The sequence below is a fragment of the Lissotriton vulgaris genome, chromosome 1_1 (genome assembly GCF_964263255.1).
Source record: "Lissotriton vulgaris chromosome 1_1, aLisVul1.2, whole genome shotgun sequence".
NCBI lineage: Eukaryota > Metazoa > Chordata > Amphibia > Caudata > Salamandridae > Lissotriton > Lissotriton vulgaris.
Genome location: NC_141685.1, coordinates 1,040,285,239 through 1,040,305,017, shown reverse-complemented (window position 1 = coordinate 1,040,305,017; position 19,779 = coordinate 1,040,285,239).

Below are 19,779 nucleotides of genomic sequence, written 5' to 3'. Positions count from 1 at the left end.
TCCTGATGAAAGGCATTATTTCTCTCCATGTGTTCCCATACATGGTGTGTCACGCAGTTTGGTGCTTACTTTCCCTCCATGTTAAAGAACAGTAGATGTTTCAGCACCCAGGCTAATGTGCTGCATAGCTAATGACATATAAGGCCCCATTATCATTAAAAAGCAAAGCAACACATAACTGCGAAATGAGGTCTGTATTAAAGGCCTCTATGAAGCAGTTAGGATGGGTGGATATATGGAGACTCAAAATGGGAAGGGAAGTGGATTCACATTTAACAATAAAAAATACTGACACAAATCAACGATTGGACTTCTTTTTAATTAACCATGATCTGAAAAGATGGGTAAAGGTTGTAAAGCATATAGGGGCACATTTATCGGACCACTGCGTAATAACTTTATTATTAGATCTGCCAGTTAGGCCAGCTAATAGGAGGTGGACTTTGGACTGTGCCATATTATTAGAAGAGGAAGTGATTGAGAAGTTTAGTGTTGAGACACAAGAGATTTTTGTAATCAATCAAAATAGTGCCCCAATGGGAGTTGTATGGGAGGCCTATAAAGCCTTTTTAAGGGGGTATGTAACGTCTCTCCAGATATCTAAATAAAAGAAAACATAAGAAGTATAGAGCTGAAGTGGGGGAACTTGAATGTACAATCCAGCAGCTGGAATATCAGGTATTAGCTCAGGAGTACAGTCAGGAGTTAGAAGGTATTCAAACAGCTCTACAGACTCTTAGGTTGGAACTGACGGGGTGATTGAACAGAGACTAAGGAAATGGTGGCACACTAGTAAGTTAGCCCACTTCGAATATGGGGAAGGGTGTAGAAAACTCCTAGCCTTGAAAACCAAACACAATCAGGCAAAAGGATTTATAAAAGAAATGAGATGTGTAATATCGAGAAACTAACTAACGAGCAGGGAGGAAATATAAGAGGCTGTTCATAATCATTTTGAAAAGGTCTACCAGGAGGGGTTAATAGTTACAGAAGATGTCGAGGCCTGGGTGGGCCAGGATGCCCCTCGTAAAATCGACAAGAGGGATGCTGATAATCTTATTAGTCCAATTATAGGAAGCGAGGTCAAGAAGGCCATTAGGCTAGGAAGTCTGGGAAAGCAGCAGGCCCAGATGGGATACCAGCAGAGCTTCATAAATGTTTCAAGGAGGTTCTCACCCCCATAATGGAGAAGTTATTCTCACAATATTTTAAAGAAGGTAGGGACAGGCTAATATCCTGGAATGAAGCCATAGTTGCACTTATTCTTAAGCCAGCTAAACTCCCTAATTCTTGTGAATCATACAGACCCATCTCTTTGCTTAGCTGCGATTATAAAATCTTCGCCAAGATCTTACAAGAGAGGCTAAATGGGGGTGTGGGGGGTCTCCTAGATGAGGATCAAAAAGGCTTTGTATGAGGGACAGGGATTCAGGACTTGACCTATGACTTAATTGGGGCAATAGATTTAGCTACATTTTATAAAACACCTTTGGCCATTATTACCTTAGACGCCACAAAGGCGTTTGATAGGGTAAATTGGCCTTATCTACAACAAATACTTACGATTGTGTAACTTGTGAGAAGAATTTTGTAGGGCTGTGAATCTGACATATCACACACATACAGCCAAGGTTTTGGTGAATGGGAACCTATCTGCCCCTTTTAAAATTCAGAGGGGAACCTGACAGGGGTGTCCTTTATCCCCTCTACTTTTCAATTTATATATAGAGCCCCTAGCTGTAAAAAGTAGAAAAGAACTTAAAATCTCTCCTTTTAAGTACAGCAGCTGGGAGAAAAAGGTGGCCTTATACGCCAACGGCCTAATGGTGTACGCTTCAGATCTGTCCTCTACAGTCCCAGTATTACACAATATGGCTTCCCAATTTGGTTGTATCTAAAGTTATGAGGTAAATGCGACAAAAACAGAGTGTATGCCTGGAATTTAGACTTGCAACAATGTAAAATTAAAAAGGAGAAAAGATATTTGGGTATCATGGTCTCACAAAACATCGAGAGGATCCCAGAAATTAATTTTTAAAAAGTCAGCTAAGAGATATGCAAGTCATTAATAAGCTGGGCACACCTACCGCTCACTATAATTGGAAGGGTAAATGTAATAAAAATGATGGTCTTTCCAAAACTAATTTTTATATTCTAGAACATCCCTTTGGTTTTTAGAGAAGTATGGCTTAAGAGACTGCAGTAAAATATAAGCAGTTTTATTTGGGCCTCCAAAGGCATACGAATTTCATGGAAAAAACTCCCAGGAAGAAAGAAAAGGGAGGCTTGTGTTTGCCAGATTTAGTTTATTACACATGGGTCTTTCTTATGAGGGCTGGGAAAATGTTATTGAACGAACCAGATGGTTCAGAAATTGGTAAAATGTTGAAGGCGATGCTCTTAAACGTGAAGGGAGGGAAAGAAGGTTTTATCTATAAATTCGGAGACCCCAGATACTTTAAAAAGGTGCGCCTCAAGATCTTGCATGGGTTAGCCGTTACGTGGCACAAAATAAGAAAGATGCTAAACATTAACTATTATGGTGCTTTGGCACCCATCTGGGATGCCCTTGGCTCCCTGGATTGGAGGCCCTTTGAGAAAAGTGGAAATATTCTGCTGGAAACAACTTGACAGGGATGGCACTCTACTCTCATGGGAAATTTTGTCGGATATCAGGGACAACAAGTTATCTTGATTCAAATACTTACAACTGAAAAGTTGGCATCAAGCAACAGGAGCAGTCGTTGGCACCTCGAACGAATTGGAGTCTGTATTAAGAAGGAAAGTTGAAAAAAAAGAGGTGGCAAATCTATATTGGCTGCTGATGGATCTTGCAGAGGGCGATTTCAAACTGCCGTCTGAGCTGTGGGAAAAGAGCTTGCCTGGGATCCATCTAGAAGAATTATGGCAAGTATCATGTAACATCTTGTACTCCACAGTCCGGGCTGCAGATTTAAAGAGAAATCACATCTTTTGTCTCCATAAGGTTTATTGGACTCCCCTAAGGCTCTCTAAATTCGGGAAGAGTGCCACTCCAAAATGCCCTAGATGTTCCCAAGAAAAGGTAGATGATGTACATATCTTCCTGCAGTGTTGAATATTACAACATTTCTGGGCAGATGCAAGTAAGAGCATCTCTACAATACTCAGGGTAGAATCTCAGGTAAGCCCAAGTTTGGTTTTCTTCGGGGTTTTGGCAAATTATGAATCTTTAGCCAGGGATAAAAACAAATTATTTAACTTTCTAGATGAAAAACGACCAGTAGAGGTCGGTAAAATACCAGAATCACTTTAGCATTATCTAGATTCCAGTTCATAGACATTGTCTTCCACGAGAGACAATATTTTTTCAAATCTTGTATTGTCAGTGATATGCCCACCGAAGGCCGAATTTATATTAAAAACAGAGCTTTGGACTATACCATTTCCTGATGAAAGGCATTATTTCTCTCCATGTGTTCCCATACATGGTGTGTCACGCAGTTTGGTGCTTACTTTCCCTCCATGTTAAAGAACAGTAGATGTTTCAGCACCCAGGCTAATGTGCTGCATAGCTAATTACATATAAGGCCCCATTATCATTAAAAAGCAAAGCAACACATAATTGCGAAATGAGGTCTGTATTAAAGGCCTCTATGAAGCAGTTAGGATGGGTGGATATATGGAGACTCAAAATGGGAAGGGAAGTGGATTCACATTTAACAATAAAAAATACTGACACAAATCAACGATTGGACTTCTTTTTAATTAACCATGATCTGAAAAGATGGGTAAAGGTTGTAAAGCATATAGGGGCACATTTATGGGACCACTGCGTAATAACTTTATTATTAGATCTGCCAGTTAGGCCAGCTAATAGGAGGTGGACTTTGGACTGTGCCATATTATTAGAAGAGGAAGTGATTGAGAAGTTTAGTGTTGAGACACAAGAGATTTTTGTAATCAATCAAAATAGTGCCCCAATGGGAGTTGTATGGGAGGCCTATAAAGCCTTTTTAAGGGGGTATGTAACGTCTCTCCAGATATCTAAATAAAAGAAAACATAAGAAGTATAGAGCCGAAGTGGGGGAACTTGAATGTACAATCCAGCAGCTGGAATATCAGGTATTAGCTCAGGAGTACAGTCAGGAGTTAGAAGGTATTCAAACAGCTCTACAGACTCTTAGGTTGGAACTGACGGGGTGATTGAACAGAGACTAAGGAAATGGTGGCACACTAGTAAGTTAGCCCACTTCGAATATGGGGAAGGGTGTAGAAAACTCCTAGCCTTGAAAACCAAACACAATCAGGCAAAAGGATTTATAAAAGAAATGAGATGTGTAATATCGAAAAACTAACTAACGAGCAGGGAGGAAATATAAGAGGCTTTTCATAATCATTTTGAAAAGGTCTACCAGGAGGGGTTAATAGTTACAGAAGATGTCGAGGCCTGGGTGGGCCAGGATGCCCCTCGTAAAATCGACAAGAGGGATGCTGATAATCTTATTAGTCCAATTATAGGAAGCGAGGTCAAGAAGGCCATTAGGCTAGGAAGTCTGGGAAAGCAGCAGGCCCAGATGGGATACCAGCAGAGCTCCATAAATGTTTCAAGGAGGTTCTCACCCCCATAATGGAGAAGTTATTCTCACAATATTTTAAAGAAGGTAGGGACAGGCTAATATCCTGGAATGAAGCCATAGTTGCACTTATTCTTAAGCCAGCTAAGCTCCCTAATTCTTGTGAATCATACAGACTCATCTCTTTGCTTAGCTGCGATTATAAAATCTTCGCCAAGATCTTACAAGAGAGGCTAAATGGGGGTGTGGGGGGTCTCCTAGATGAGGATCAAAAAGGCTTTGTATGAGGGACAGGGATTCAGGACTTGACCTATGACTTAATTGGGGCAATAGATTTAGCTACATTTTATAAAACACCTTTGGCCATTATTACCTTAGACGCCACAAAAGCGTTTGATAGGGTAAATTGGCCTTATCTACAACAAATACTTACGATTGTGTAACTTGTGAGAAGAATTTTGTAGGGCTGTGAATCTGACATATCACACACATACAGCCAAGGTTTTGGTGAATGGGAACCTATCTGCCCCTTTTAAAATTCAGAGGGGAACCTGACAGTGGTGTCCTTTATCCCCTCTACTTTTCAATTTATATATAGAGCCCCTAGCTGTAAAAAGTAGAAAAGAACTTAAAATCTCTCCTTTTAAGTACAGCAGCTGGGAGAAAAAGGTGGCCTTATACGCCAACGGCCTAATGGTGTACGCTTCAGATCTGTCCTCTACAGTCCCAGTATTACACAATATGGCTTCCCAATTTGGTTGTATCTAAAGTTATGAGGTAAATGCGACAAAAACAGAGTGTGTGCCTGGAATTTAGACTTGCAACAATGTAAAATTAAAAAGGAGAAAAGATATTTGGGTATCATGGTCTCACAACACATCGAGAGGATCCCAGAAATTAATTTTTAAAAAGTCAGCTAAGAGATATGCAAGTCATTAATAAGCTGGGCACACCTACCGTTCACTATAATTGGAAGGATAAATGTAATAAAAATGATGGTCTTTCCAAAACTAATTTTTATATTCTAGAACATCCCTTTGGTTTTTAGAGAAGTATGGCTTAAGAGACTGCAGTAAAATATAAGCAGTTTTATTTGGGCCTCCAAAGGCATACGAATTTCATGGAAAAAAACTCCCAGGAAGAAAGAAAAGGGAGGCTTGTGTTTGCCAGATTTCGTTTATTACACATGGGTCTTTCTTATGAGGGCTGGGAAAATGTTATTGAACGAACCAGATGGTTCAGAAATTGGTAAAATGTTGAAGGCGATGCTCTTAAACGTGAAGGGAGGGAAAGAAGGTTTTATCTATAAATTCGGAGACCCCAGATACTTTAAAAAGGTGCGCCTCAAGATCTTGCATGGGTTAGCCGTTACGTGGCACAAAATAAGAAAGATGCTAAACATTAACTATTATGGTGCTTTGGCACCCATCTGGGATGCCCTTGGCTCCCTGGATTGGAGGCCCTTTGAGAAAAGTGGAAATATTCTGCTGGAAACAACTTGACAGGGATGGCACTCTACTCTCATGGGAAATTTTGTCGGATATCAGGGACAACAAGTTATCTTGATTCAAATACTTACAACTGAAAAGTTGGCATCAAGCAACAGGAGCAGTCGTTGGCACCTCGAACGAATTGGAGTCTGTATTAAGAAGGAAAGTTGAAAAAAAAGAGGTGGCAAATCTATATTGGCTGCTGATGGATCTTGCAGAGGGCGATTTCAAACTGCCGTCTGAGCTGTGGGAAAAGAGCTTGCCTGGGATCCATCTAGAAGAATTATGGCAAGTATCATGTAACATCTTGTACTCCACAGTCCGGGCTGCAGATTTAAAGAGAAATCACATCTTTTGTCTCCATAAGGTTTATTGGACTCCCCTAAGGCTCTCTAAATTCGGGAAGAGTGCCACTCCAAAATGCCCTAGATGTTCCCAAGAAAAGGTAGATGATGTACATATCTTCCTGCAGTGTTGAATATTACAACATTTCTGGGCAGATGCAAGTAAGAGCATCTCTACAATACTCAGGGTAGAATCTCAGGTAAGCCCAAGTTTGGTTTTCTTCGGGGTTTTGGCAAATTATGAATCTTTAGCCAGGGATAAAAACAAATCTATTTAACTTTCTAGATGAAAAACGACCAGTAGAGGTCGGTAAAATACCAGAATCACTTTAGCATTATCTAGATTCCAGTTCATAGACATTGTCTTCCACGAGAGACAATATTTTTTCAAATCTTGTATTGTCAGTGATATGCCCACCGAAGGCCGAATTTATATTAAAAACAGAGCTTTGGACTATACCATTTCCTGATGAAAGGCATTATTTCTCTCCATGTGTTCCCATGGTGCTTACTTTCCCTCCATGTTAAAGAACAGTAGATGTTTCAGCACCCAGGCTAATGTGCTGCATAGCTAAATACATATAAGGCCCCAAAGGCGAGACTGATTGCATTGCAAATGCTTGTTATAAATTGGAGTGGGGTTTTTATTGTGTTGTGTTTCTTGCTTATGGGCTGTTTTGGTACTGGAAAATGATGTACACTTGTTATTCTCTGAGCTAAGCCTGACCGCTCTGTGCCACAGCTACCCAGGACAGAGCTAAGGTTTGATTTAAAGAAACCTAACTGGACCTGAAACAGAATAGTGACATTATTACTTGGTGAGGCCCCTCTGAATGGCCAAGGGAGTTTTTGCTGTTGTCGGCCATATTGGTACCGCAGTACTGATAATATCTGATTGTATGGCCTCAACATTTAAGAAAATGTTCCATCCACCATGACCGAACTCAGGAATTTGGGGCCCGATTTAGAGTTTGGCGATTGGGGTAATCCATCACAAACGTGACAGATACTCCATGGGCCATATTACAAGTGCAACTGAATATAACACATGTATAATGTGGCAGACGGGATATCCATCACGTTTGTGAGGGAGAATCACATCTGCCAACCTCTAAATCAGGCCCAAGCCCTGGGAAAAAAAAATTAAGAATTAGGTAAGAGGGCACGATGGGCACACTCTGACCCCCACAGCCATGTGTTGAGGTATGGGGTCATAAAGACACCCTCCCTTAAGACAAACAAATCTTTTGGGTGTCCAATCATGCAGTACCCAGCAAGGTCTAACCTGTGCTACTGCGGTAACAGTACTGCAGTTCCCAACATTTTTTAAAAAAATTTAAATAAAAAAATTGAATGGTCTGATTATACCAGAGATCAGGCAGCCAACTGCCATTTTTGACGGCCATAGGAAGTTTGGGGAGAAGGGGTGGGATGTTTTTCTGTGGAGGAATCTGATGCCCGCAGGGGAGCCATAAGTGGGGAGTTGGGCCTGACAGGAGGCCATTCCACACAGTCAACTTCTCCCATAGCCCCACCACCCACTGTGAATGGCCAAGGACCTGCACAGCGTGACCTTGCCCACAGGTTACCATTAATCAAAGGAGAATGGACACTAGTTTCTACAAAACCATTCGTTTTTTATCGAAAACCCTCATAGACTTCCTGGTATTATCGTTGCAGTATATCTTTTTTCCGCCCCATCAGGAGTCCTGGCATAGTCATTGGGTCAACGATTAACGTGCTGGTTGCCTGCCTCACCCGAGTCTACTTCTGGTGCATGTAGAAGTGTCCAGAAATCAAAAAAAGAGAAAACTAAGCTAAAAAATAGTGTCTAGTCAAAAAAGGGAAAATTTTAATGTAAAGAAACTAGTCACTATTGTTAAAAAACATTGTGATATGCAGGTAGTTGAGTTATTGAACTACCATATCTTCTTAGAAATGTGTCGACATGTTTCAGCTCACAGGGCCCAAACTGGTCTAGGGAGCTTTCGTCAGGACAATGAACAATAAACAAACATACATAAGGAAATATATATCAAAATGTCACTCACACCTTTTGTGTGTGGTTCAAAGAAGCAAACGGAATTCCCGAGCTTTTACGTTCAAAATTAGTACTTCAACAGGGACAAGAAGTCGCTTCTGGTATTATGCCATGCGGTCCGGTTTACCTTTGATTAATGGTAACTTGTATAGGGGAAATGAATGGACTTCTTATCCTCTTCCCTCCATTTTTTGATATCAGTCTTGCCCACAGGTTGCCTGGAGGGGCTGGACATATGCTTAGCTTAAAATATGATAAAAAAAACACAAAGATATTCATTGAAAATAAACAAATGTTGAAGTGATGTTGAAATTAGATATGGCTATAAGTTCTTAGTTTACGTAAAAAAAAACTAAGGAAGTCACTTTAAAACACAAAGGTTAGAGTGAGAGTATTGTTCGGCATTTCAAATGAAATAACCCCCTGGAGGGGCTGGACATATGCTTAGCTTAAAATATGATAAAAAACACACACAGAAATTCACTGGAAAAAAAAACAAATGTTAAAGTGATGTTGAAATTAGATATGGCAATAAAATCTTAGTTTACGTTAAAAAAACTAAGGAAGTCACTTTAAAAAACAAAGGTTAAAGTGATAGTATTGTTCGGCATTTCAAATGAAATAACAAACTTTTAAAAACCACTGAAATTCACAAGTTACAATTTAGTGAACTAACTATAATTTACACCCCTGTTATTCACTGTTTATGGCTTCACATAACACATTACTCATGACATGTTAAACAACATGACTGATAACTGAACTGATGAGATCTCAAATGACATCAATGACATCAATGATTAAATCATCCAATGATTGTGACAGTGTTACGTCGACTTTGGGGGCTTGAAGTAATTCAACAAGGTACAAATGTTTCCTATCACCAATCAAGTGATAATGAACATAACCGTTTGTCGCGTGCAGAACACATAGCATGTCTGTAAAAATCATAAGAGGGAAGGAAGAGGGAAACGGTGGTCATGACTCACCCTCCTCATATACCGTGTCACAGTCAAGAAAGGGTCAACATAACCTAAGTTGGCAGAGTATGCCCAGACGTGGATCCCTTGCTCTCTTTGCCACTGAATTAAAACAGCATAGCTAATGAGTGCTGTTGGCCCGAAACCGGTCCCAGGAAGCTTGTTTCCGTTCCAGGGAAGACATGGCTTGGCAGTTCAGGCTGGACTGTTCCCATGAGGCAAAGGGCCATGACTGATTTGCATGTAGCAGTGTCTGAACTAGGGTGGCAAAGTGAGCTAAAGAATGATGATGAATTCAACCCAGATCTGTGACTGGGGGTGAGCGTCTGAAAAGTTCCAGCGCTCCGTCCATCATCTCCTTGAGTTTGGTTTGTTCGCCCTAAGTAGGCAGGGTATGCCCAGACGTGGGTCCCTTGCTCACTTTGCTACTGGATTCAAGCTAGCCTGGCTGATGAGGGCAGTTAGCCCGAAACCGGTCCAATGATGCTTGTTTCCGGTCCAGGGAACATATAGGTTGGCAGTTTGGTCTGGACTGTTCCCATGAGGCACAGGGCCAAGACTGATTCGCATATAGCTGTGTCTGAACTGGGGTGGCGAAGTGAGCTAAAGAACTATGATGGATTCAACCCAGATCTGTGACTGGGAGTGAGTGTCTGAAAAGTTTCAGCGCTCCGATCATCTCCTTGTGTTTGCTTTGTTTGACGTAAATTGGCAGGGTATGCCCAGACGTGGATCCTTTGCTCACTTTGCCACTGGATTCATGCTAGCCTGGCTGATGAGGGCTGTTAGCCCAAAACCGATCTTAGGATGCTTGTTTTCGGTCCAGGGAAGACATGGCTTGGCAATTCGGGCTGGACTCTTCCCATGAGGCACAGGGCCAAGACTTATTCGATATAGCTGTGTCTGAACTGGGTGGCCAAGCGAGCTATAGAACATTGATGTATTCAACCCAGATCTGTGACTGGGGAAGGGGGGGGGGTGGGGGGGGGGAGGAGTGTCTGAAAAGTTTTAGCTCTCCCTCCATCATCTCTTTGTGTTTGCTTTGTTCCCCCTAAGTTGGCAGGGTATGCCCAGACGTGGGTCCCTTGCTCACTTTGCGACTGGATTCAAGCTAGCCTGGCTGATGAGGGCTGTTAGCCCGAAACTGGTCCCAGGATGCTTGTTTTCGGTCCCGGGGAAGACATGGCTTGGCAGTTCAGGCTGGACTGTTCCCATGAGGCACAGGGCCAAGACGGATTTTCATATAGCTGTGTCTGAACTGGGGTGGGGAAGTGAGCTAAAGAACAATGATGTATTCAACCCAGATCTGTGACTGGGGGTGAGTGTCTGGAAAGTGTTAGCGCTCCCTCCATCATCTCCTTGTGTTTGCTTTGTTCGCTCTAAGTTGGCAGGGTATGCCCAGACGTGGGTCCCTTGCACGCTTTGCCACTGGATTCAAGCTAGCCTGGCTCATGAGGGCTGTTATCCTGAAACCGGTCCCAGGATGCTTGTTTCCGGTCCAGGGAAGACATGGCTTGGCAGTTCGGGCTGCACTGTTCCCATGAGGCACAGGGCCAAGACTGATTTGCATATAGCTGTGTCCGAACTGGGGTGGCGTAGTGAGCTAAAGAATGATGATGGATTCAACCCAGATCTGTGACTGAGGGTGAGCGTCTGAAAAGTTCCAGCGCTCCATCCATCATCTCCTTGAGTTTGGTTTGTTCGCCCTAAGTAGGCATGGTATGCCCAGACGTGGGTCCCTTGCTAACTTTGCTACTGGATTCAAGCTAGCCTGGCTGATGAGGGCAGTTAGCCCAAAACCGGTCCCAGGATGCTAGTTTCAGGGCCAGGGAAGATATAGCTTGGCAATTCAAGATGGACTGTTTCCATGAGGCACAAGGCCAAGACTGACTGGCATATAGCTGTGTCTTTACTGGGGTGGCGAAGTGAGATAAAGAACGATGATGGATTCAACCCAGATCTGTGACTCGGGGTGAGTGTCTGAAAATTTTTACCGCTCCCTCCATCATCTCCTTGTGTTTGCTTTGTTCTCCCTAAGTTGGCAGGGTATGCCCAGACGTGGGTCCCTTGCTCACTTTGCCACTGGATTCAAGCTAGCCCGGCTGATGAGTACTGTTGGCCCGAAACCAGTCCCAGGAAACACTTTTCCGTTCCAGGGAAGACATGGCTTGGCAGTTCAGGCTGGACTGTTCCCATGAGGAGTGGTGTGGCTCACTGGTTAGAGGCGGCGGACTCAGAAGCAGAGAATGGCCCGGGACCAGGGTTCAATTCCCGACGCGGCAGGGTTGTGGACCAGGGTCAACGGACTCGATAATTCTCGCCTCGGTGCCTACTCTAACCAGGGGTCACACTCGGTAACTCTGGGCATTAAGCTTGCCTCATCTCTACAACGGCCCCCCACAGACGCCGGGGATGCCTGGTTTCACCTTGGAGATACCCAGAAGGGACCATCTCACAGGGAAAGCCAGGACGGGTTCCCCAGCGGTCTTCAGCGCCAGGACACCCCGAGATGGGGTAACAGTGCGCTTTACAAGTATCATCATTACATTACATCATTACATTACATGAGGCACAGGGCCAAGACTGATTTGCATGTAGCAGTGTCTGAACTGGGGTGGCAGTGTGAGCTAAAGAATGATGACGGATTCAACCCAGATCTGTGACTGGGGGTGAGCGTCTGAAAAGTTCCAGCGCTCCGTCCATCATCTCCTTGAGTTTGGTTTGTTCGCCCTAAGTAGGCAGGGTATGCCCAGATGTGGGTCCCTTGCTCACTTTGCTACTGGATTGAAGCTAGCCTGGCTGATGAGGGCAGTTAGCCCGAAACCGGTCCCATGATGCTTGTTTCGGGTCCAGGGAACATATAGGTTGGCAGTTCGGGCTGGACTGTTCCCATGAAACACAGGGCCAAGACTGATTTCCATATAGCTGTGTCTGAATTGGGGTGGCGAAGTAAGCTAAAGAACGATGATGGATTCAACCCAAATCTGTGACTGGGAGTGAGTGTCTGAAAAGTTTCAGCGCTCCGATCATCTCCTTGTGTTTTCTTTGTTTGCCCTAAATTGGCAGGGTATGCCTAGACGTGGGTCCTTAAATCGCGGGGACCACATGTACGCGCAGCGGGCGCGCCGATTGCGCACCAAAGGCGCGCCAAGGGCAAGCCCGTCTATGCCCGCCCGCGCCTGGACTGCGCCCAGCGCCAGAACCCCTGGACCCCGCCAGAGCCAGCCAACCCGACTGAGCTACGACGCCGCCACCCTCCACGCACTCAACACCGGCCGACATCCAACCTGCTACCAAGCCACCCTGAAACGCACCCACGGAGCCTTCACCTGCCACGCCTGCTACTTCACCTGCACTTGGTCCTGCACAGCGCCAACGAAAACAGCCGCCAACAACAACCACCTCAAGTGCATCTTGCTCAACATCCGCTCCATCCAGAGGCACGCCGTCGAACTATGGGACCTCCTGGACAAAACGGCACCAGAAGTCGCCTTCTTCACGGAAACCTGGATAACCGCCTCCTCAGCCCCCGACATCGCCATTGCCATCCCGGACGGCTACAACATTATCCGGAGGGACCGCGTCAACTAGACCGGAGGAGGCATCACCATCAGTAACACTATCCACATCACGACCAACACCGACGACACCCTCGCCACCGCAGAGCACCTGCACTTCCAGATTCACACCGACCCCAAGACCACCCTCAGAGAAACCCTCATCTACAGACCCCCGGGACCACGCTCACACTTCAGCCAGGCCATCGCAGATTTCATCAGCCCACTCGCCCTATCCTCCCCCGACTACATTCTCCTAGGAGACCTCAATTTCCACCTGGAGAACGACCAGGACAACAACACCACCGCCCTACTAGACAACCTCACCAACCTCGGATTCAAGCAACTGGTCAACACCCCCACCCATTACGCCGGCCACACGTTCGACCCTGTCTTCTCCCCAGCAACCGCATCTACTTCAGCCACCCCTCGAGCTCCACTGGACCGACCACAGCTGCGTACACTTCAACTTCAGGAAAACAACGACCCACCACCGCCCTCAACAAACCCCCCGAAGATGCTGGAGCAAGATCACCACCAACCAACTCACCACCTCCTTGCGCATCAACCCTCCCACCAACACCACAGACCCCAACGAAGGAGCCCGCAACCTCACACAGTGGATCACCGACTGCGCCGGCACCCTTGCTCCACTAAAAAACCCTCCCAGCAACCTCAACAGCAAGAAAGCCGAGTGGTTCACCAACGATCTCAAAGACTCCAATAAATCCTGCAGTGACCTCGAGAAAGCCTGGCGCCACAACCAGTCAACAGACACCATGACAGCCCTCAAGAACGCCACCCGCAAACACCACCAGCAGATCCGCACCACCAAAAGGTCATCCTTCAGAGAACGACTCTCCAACCCCAACGCCAGCAAAAACGACATCACGCCTTCTCAAGACCTCTGCAACTCTCTGGCCACCTTCTTTTCACCATATGATCGTCGACATACACAACAGCTTTGGCGCTCAGAACACGTACCACACCACCGAACCTACACCCCCCACCACCACCATGTGCGCCTGGACTGAGGTCAGCATGGAAGATACCACCCACACGATGAACACCATCCACTCAGGCTCCCCAGCCGATCCCTGCCCACAACACATCTTCAACAAAGCCGACTCCATCATCGCACCCAAACTTCGGGACATCATCAACAACTCCTTCATATCCGCCACTTCCCGGAGAGCTGGAAGCACGCTGAGATCAGCGCCATCCTGAAGAAACCCACTGCAGACCCCTCAGACCTCAAGAACTTCCGCCCCATCTCGCTCCTCCCCTTCCCTGCAAAAGTCATTGAGAAAACCGTCAACAAACAGCTGACAGCCTTCCTGGAGACGAACGGCTCACTCGACTCATCGCAGTCCGGATTCCGAGCGAACCACAGCACCGAGACCGCCCTCATCGCGACCACCAACGACATCCGGACCCTGCTGGACAACGGAGAAACCGCCACCCTCATCCTGATCGACCTTTCGGCTGCGTTCGACACGGTCTGCCACCGCACCCTGACAACCCGCCTCCGCCACGCCAGGATCCAAGGAAAGGCCCTGGAATGGATCACGTCCTTCCTCTCCGACAGAACCCAAAGAGTCCTTCTCACGCCTTTCCTCACAGAAGCCACCAAGATCATCTGCGGCGTACCTCAAGGCTTCTCGCTTAGCCCCACCCTCTTCAACGTCTACATGAGCCCCATCGCAGCCATCGCACGCAAGCACAACCTCAACATCATCTCCTACGCCGACGATACCCAACTGATCCTCTCCCTCGCCATGACCCCACCTCTGCCAGAGCAAGCTTCCAGGACGGAATGAAAGACATCGCAGACTGGAGGAAGCTCAGCCGCCTGAAACTGAACTCAGACAAGACGGAAGTCCTCCTCCTCGGCCCATCCATCTCGGCCTGGGATGACTCCTGGTGGCCCCCTGCTCTGGGCCCCCCACCCAAACCCACGGACCATGCACGCAACCTGGGCTTCATCCTTGACTCCTCCCTCACGATGGCCAAGCAAGTTAACGCCGTTACCTCCTCCTGCTTCAACACTCTCCGCATGCTCCATAAGATCTTCCGCTGGATCCCCACTGGAACCAGGAAAACGGTCACCCAGGCCCTCGTCACCAGCCGTCTGGACTACGGGAACGCCCTCTATGCTGGGACCACCGCCAAACTACAGAAAAGACTCCAGCGCATCCAGAACGCTTCAGCACGACTCGTCTTGGACATCCCCCGACACAGCCACATCTCCGCCCACCTGAGGGACCTGCACTGGCTCCCCGTCAGCAAAAGGATCACGTTCAGACTCCTCACCCACACACACAAGGCTCTCCACGACTTGGGCCCCGAATACCTCAACAACCGCCTCACGTTCTACCCGCCAACCCGCCAGCCTCGCCCTCGCCACCGTCCCACGGATCCACAGAACCACCACCGGAGGAAGATCCTTCACCTACCTGGTGGCCAAGACCAGGAAACACCCTCCCCACCCACCTACGACTCACCCAGGACCATCTCTCCTTCAGGAAGCAACTCAAGACCTGGCTTTTCGAGCAGTAGCAGCCCCCCCCCCCAGCACCTTGAGACCCTAGCGGGTGAGTAGCGCGCTTTACAAATACTCTTGCTTGCTTTGCTCACTTTTCCACTGGATTCATGCTAGCTGGCTGATGAGAGCCGTTAGCCCGAAACCGGTCCCAGGACGCTTGTTTACAGTCCAGGTAAGACATGGCTTGAGAGTTTGGGTTGGACTGTTCCCATGAGGCATAGGGCCAAGACTGATTTGCATATAGCTGGGTCTTTACTGGGGTGGCGAAGTGAGCTAAAGAACGATGATGGATTCAACCTAGATCTGTGACTGGGGGCGAGTGTGAGTGTCTGAAAAGTTTTAGTGCTCCCTGCATCATCTCCTTCTGTTTGCTTGGATCACCCTAAGTTGGCAGGGTAAGCCCAGATGTGTGTCCCTTGCTCACTTTGCCAGTGGATTCAAGCTAGCCTGGCTAATGAGGGCTGTTAGCCCGAAACCGGTCCCAGGACGCTTGTTTACAGTCCAGGGAAGACATAGCTTGGCAATTCGGGTTGGACTGTTCCCATGAGGCACAGGGCAAGACTGATTTGCATATAGCTGTTTCTTTACTGGGGTGGCGAAGTGAGATAAAGAACGATGATGGATTCAACCCAGATCTGTAACTCTGGGTGAGTGTCTGAAAAGTTTTACTGCTCCCGCCATTATCTCCTTGTATTTGCTTTATTCTCCCTAAGTTGGCAGGGTATGCCCAGACGTGGGTCCCTTGCTCATTTTGCCACTGGGTTCAAGCTAGCCTGGCTGATGAGGGCTGTTAGCCCGAAACCAGTCCTAGGATGCTAGTTTCCGGGCCAGGGAAGACATAGCTTGGCAATTCGGGCTGGACTGTTCCCATGAGGCACAGGGCCAAGACTGATTTGCATGTAGCTGTGTCTGAACTGGGGTGGCATTGTGAGCTAAAGAATGATGATGAATTCAATCCAGATTTGTGACTGGGGGTAAGCGTCTGAAAAGTTTCAGCGCTCCGTCCATCATCTCCTTGTGTTTGCTTGGTCATCTAGGGTGGGCCAACTGAATTAGGGAAAATACATTTTTCTTAAAGGCAGTCTAACTCACAGAATGTTATCCAATGTCATGTAAACCAATCACAACCAAGATCAACAGTGGTTTTTGGAACAAAGAAAGTAGTGTACTGTATACCAGAATTGTGGTCCAGTACAAAAATCCAGACTATGGTTAGATATCGCTGAAATGTTGCCTCCTGTGTAGGGAAAATCATCCTTTATGGAAGAGGACACCTCACACACATAATACTGTCATGCTTCAACATCGACATCCTCTCCCCAAACTGGTAGGACAATGCCACCACGGTGGACTCAACCTCCTTGAAGACTTTACCAGAGGAGGGAGTTCTTCAATAAATTCTACTGGACAAAGCAAAAAAGGGGCTTCAGATTGAGGTAAAAATACCTTGGAGTTCCTAGTTGATTACCTTTATTCAGCAGGACACTAGGTATGACTAGATACCAAACGTGGATGGGTATGTTGAGAATAATGACTCAATCCCATCTACTATCTGCCAACATGTTTCTGCCCATATTTAGTGGCCTAAATGGTCTGGGACATTCTTCAGGGCTAATATATCTCTAAGATTAGATATTGTGATGCCACTAGTCACTAACAAACAATGCTAAAAAGTGTGAGCTACCCTTTGAACCCAGGTGAATCCTACCTGGAGCTGGATATGAGTAACTTGATTCCTATCGGAAACAGAAGAAAAGTAAGTGCAATTTAAAAACATCTAGGAAAATGAGGCACTTTTAAAGAACGATGATGGATTCAACCTAGATCTGTGACTCGGGGTGATTGTCTGAAAAGTTTTACTGCTCCCTCCATCATCTCCTTGACTAATTTGTCGGGGTCCTCCCATTGATGCACTCCTGAGTTCACATACCTTAACCCGCAGATGCACGTTTGTTATTTTTTTCCTGTGTCCGGCAGTTAGCATTTCATCCTAACACATGGAGGGGGGTCCGACTTAGCCATGTCCCAAACTTGTGGTTGCTAACAGTTTTAGTTTAGCTGTTCGCCTCCCTGTGAGGTGTTTGTGACTTGTTAAAGGGAGACAGATGCTTCCTGTTTTGAAGTGTAGGGTGGGGGGAGTTGGGGGGGAGAGGGAGGGGGAAGGGACCGTTGTCCCTCAAGAGTTTATTGTTTTTGGCCACCTTCGGGCCGCCATCTGTTGTTCTCATTGGTGGTCACATGTCCTATTGTTTTCCTCTGCCTTCACATATACCCCTGTCCCCATCAATTGCGCCCCGGTGCCCCAGATCAGGCTGCGACCCACCCCCTGGCTGCGAGGGGTTCTTCCTTCCCGCTTGCCCTATGCTAAACCCCAACTTCACAAATGACCCACATGCTTAGCACACCCCTCCACATCCTCTCCTGGAATATGAACGGTCTCCTAGACCGCATTAAGCATACTGCAGTGCTTTGCGCAGCCCGCCGACACATGCCTGATGCCCTACTCCTCCAGGAGACACATCTTCTGGGCTCCCGCTGCCACTTCCTGTCTCTCTACGGGTTCGACCGGGTCTGGCACTCTGGCTTCGCTAGAGGCTCCAGGGAGGTGGCCATTCTTATGAGGCGTGGGCTCCCCTTCACTGTAGTCGATGTCGTCACTGATCCGCAGGGGGCGTTTGTGGCTGTGTCGGGGATGGTGGAAGGTAACCCCATGAATCTCCTTTGCGCTTATGTTCCCCCGGTGCTCCTGCATTCCACCCTTCGATGTCTTACACAGGTGATCTCCTCCCTGCCCCAGGGCCTCACTGTCATCTGGGGTGATTTTAATGCTGTCCTACAGCCCTCCCGGGACGCGACGGGTCCTCCCTCGGCGCACCGGTTAACCTCTGCAAAGAGCCTTGGGGGTTCGACCTCGGCTATGGGCCTCTGTGATGTATGGAGGGTGTGGAACCCCCAAAAAGAACAATACACGCACACGTAGGCCTCGCACCATACCCACTCCCGCATAGATCTCATTCTGATGCCTGCCACCGATTGCCAGCTGGTGTCCGGGGCTGAGATCCTTCCCAGGGGAATTTCCGATCATGCCCCAATCTCTCTCCGTATCGGATCCCCCTCTACAGGCGCCAAAACGACCTGGGACCTAAACGCCTAGTTCCTCCAAGATTCCGCGCTGGTGGAAACTCTTGGCCAAGAGCTCTGCCATTATTTCTCTGCCAACGCTGGTTCGGTCTCTGAGAAGCGGGCAAGGCGGTGGTTCGAGGGGTGGCCAGGGTGTGAGTACATGCCAGGCGCGCAGCCCGGGTCGCCCAACTGGTGCAGCTGGAGTCCCGAGCTGTTCATTTGGAGCGAGCTCAATTGGCCGAGAACAACGCCGAGTCCTCTAGGCAGCTGGCGTTGGTCGCGATGAGATCCTGCGGCTCTCCCTGGAGTCGGCCAAAATTCTGTCGAATGGCAAACTGCTCCACAACCTGATATCCTACCCTAGGGCACATCGCATCATCCCAGAGATCTGAACAGCTGATGGGGCTCACCTAGTGTCATCTGTGGATATTGCGCAAACCTTCGCCCACTACTACGCGGCTCTGTACGCGGCACGCCCCCCAGAGCCTCCCTCGCTGCTTTGTTGGAGAAATTTGGGACTTGCCTTCCCTGCCTCCCCCGTGAAACTGCGGACTCCCTGGATGGCCCTCTTACCCAGGAGGAAATCCATGGAGCTATCACCCTGCTGCACTCCGGCAAGACGCCCAGACCTGATGGATTCCCTCAAGAATACTACTCTACATTCTGGGACGACCTGGTCCCCCACTTGACGGAGCTCTTCCGCCAAGTGGTTGAAGACGGGTCCTCCCCATCCGAGTCCGACGTGATGACCATTGTGGTCATCCCGAAGACACAGCCACCTTCCCTTAACTGCTCTGACTACCTCCCAATCTCGCTGATAAAATTAAAATCTTTGCTACAGCAATAGCCCAAAGACTTCGGCCCCTTCTATCCGACCTGGTTCACCCTGACCAATGCGGGTTCATGCGAGCCAGAGGCACCCGTCATTGCATTTGTCGCCTCCACCTGGCGCTGGCCCATGGACACCGACTATCCCCGTTCTTGGCGCTTCTCCTTGTGGACTTTGAAAAGGCCTTCGATACGGTGGATTGGGGATATTTAAGGGATGTTCTGGAACGCATGAGTTTCGGCCTTCCCTTCCTCCATCTGATCCAGGTCCTTTATAGCAGCCCTAGCGCCCGTGTCCTGGACAATGGTGTAATT